Genomic DNA, 1830 nt, shown 5'->3' on the forward strand with positions numbered 1-1830 from the left:
ACTTGGTGGGATTTGAACTCCTGATCTTCTGCACCAAAGTCTGGTGACTTCACCAGCAGACTAACTCCCAGCTCTCATGTTAAGGTTTTACTAACCTAAGTTTAGTCAGTTACCTGAGTGGAAGAGAAGAAATGAAACTTTGTGGGATTTGAACCACTGAACTTTGATCCTTCAGCTCCAACAGTTAAAGGTCTGACCCACTGGACTAACTACCAGCTGTCTCACTCCATGTTTTAAAGTGCCTGTGACATCAAATTATTAAATAAATGTATTTGGAAAGAGAACATTGATAACATATTGCAAAACAACTTTCTCACTCTTGAGATGAACAGTTGAGATATTTGCATGTGAAGGAACAGCAAGTGATGTCAGATGGGAATGTCTGCAACAGAGCGATGCGAGATTGTTTCAATAAACAAAGTCTAGAGAGTTTCTTTTCTTAAAGAGTTCCCTTTGATGTCACTTCCTGTTTCACTTTGCTGAGCCAAATTCAAGAGAAAATATGCAGTTATGAGACAAAATGGGTAAAATCGTGTGTATTATGCTAATTTTCTTAAATATAAACATGTTTTATTTGACTTTTTGTATAGTATAAGCATGTCACAGGCCCTTTAACTCTCTAAGTTTTCTAAAAGAAGTGAACGTTCAGCTCTGATGAGGAACAAACGTTTCAGCTAAACTCTTATTTATGAAAGTTATTAGTTTAAAAACGAATCAGAAATAATCCTGATGAAAGCAGAGCTTCAGTTTCTGAGAATCAAAGTGGGAGAAACTCCAGACCTGTTCCTGCTGCGAGAAAAGACACATCTAAAACAAACCGTTTCATTTATCAGTCAAATATTTTATCCTCTGATTTTTCACAAGTTGCAGTTTTCTTATATTAACTGCTGCTGAGGATCTCAGGACCCCCCACTCTGTTTCATGACCCACACTGGGGTCTGGACCACAACTTTCAGAACCACCGTCTGTTTACCACGTTCAGTGATTTTAATGAAGCTCTCAGTGGAGAAAACAATTCAAGATGGCCGCCACAGTCCCAATTTACCTTTTCAAGTATTAAATCAGTATACGTTCTAGTACAAGTACATGGTCCTAGTATACTTGCTGAACTTCTAAGTTTTGTTTGTGTTACAGAGAGAAGCCACTGTCTCTGTTTTAAATGATCAGAACGTATAAAAACCGGACTGGACCTGACGTTCAGTTTTATTTGTAAAAAACGACTCGGCGCTCGTCTCTGGTTTCATTATCAGAATATTTATTTTCTTCTTTTTTCCTAATAAAACACTAGCTGCCATATTTATTAAAACAGCCGACGGCCAAGTGCCTCAGTCCTCCAATCACAGCCTGACAGGTGAGTTTGTGGGCGGGTCCTTGGCGTGTCTGCGGTCTGAGCGAGCAGTTGTCATGGCGATCCCAGTCCTGCGCTCCCTGTGATCCGTTTCCGTGGTAACAGAAAGTGGAGTATTGCCATGGTAACAGGTGGAGGGGGCGGAGTCTACTTTAGTTTGTGTTGTTTTGTCTTTTATCTGCCTGGGATTGATGTTTTCATATTCAGAATATAAAAACACAAACCTGCTCAGCGGCGCCTCCTGGAGGGAGTTTACAGCTCAACATAAAAACACTTTGATGTTTTTATGAAGTAACAGAAACATAAAGAACAAAGTTTCTGATGGTTTTCTTGTTTTGCAGAGATTTAAATTCTGTTTGAGTCCAGTAATTACAGCCAGCTGTAAATCAGCTTCACATGAAACTGGAACAGTTTAAACATTTACTGACTCAGAAACATAAATCATCAAAGCTCAGGAATTAAATGTACTAAAGTAATAATAA

The sequence above is a fragment of the Austrofundulus limnaeus genome, unplaced genomic scaffold, assembly GCF_001266775.1.
Source record: "Austrofundulus limnaeus strain Quisiro unplaced genomic scaffold, Austrofundulus_limnaeus-1.0 Scaffold1311, whole genome shotgun sequence".
NCBI lineage: Eukaryota > Metazoa > Chordata > Actinopteri > Cyprinodontiformes > Rivulidae > Austrofundulus > Austrofundulus limnaeus.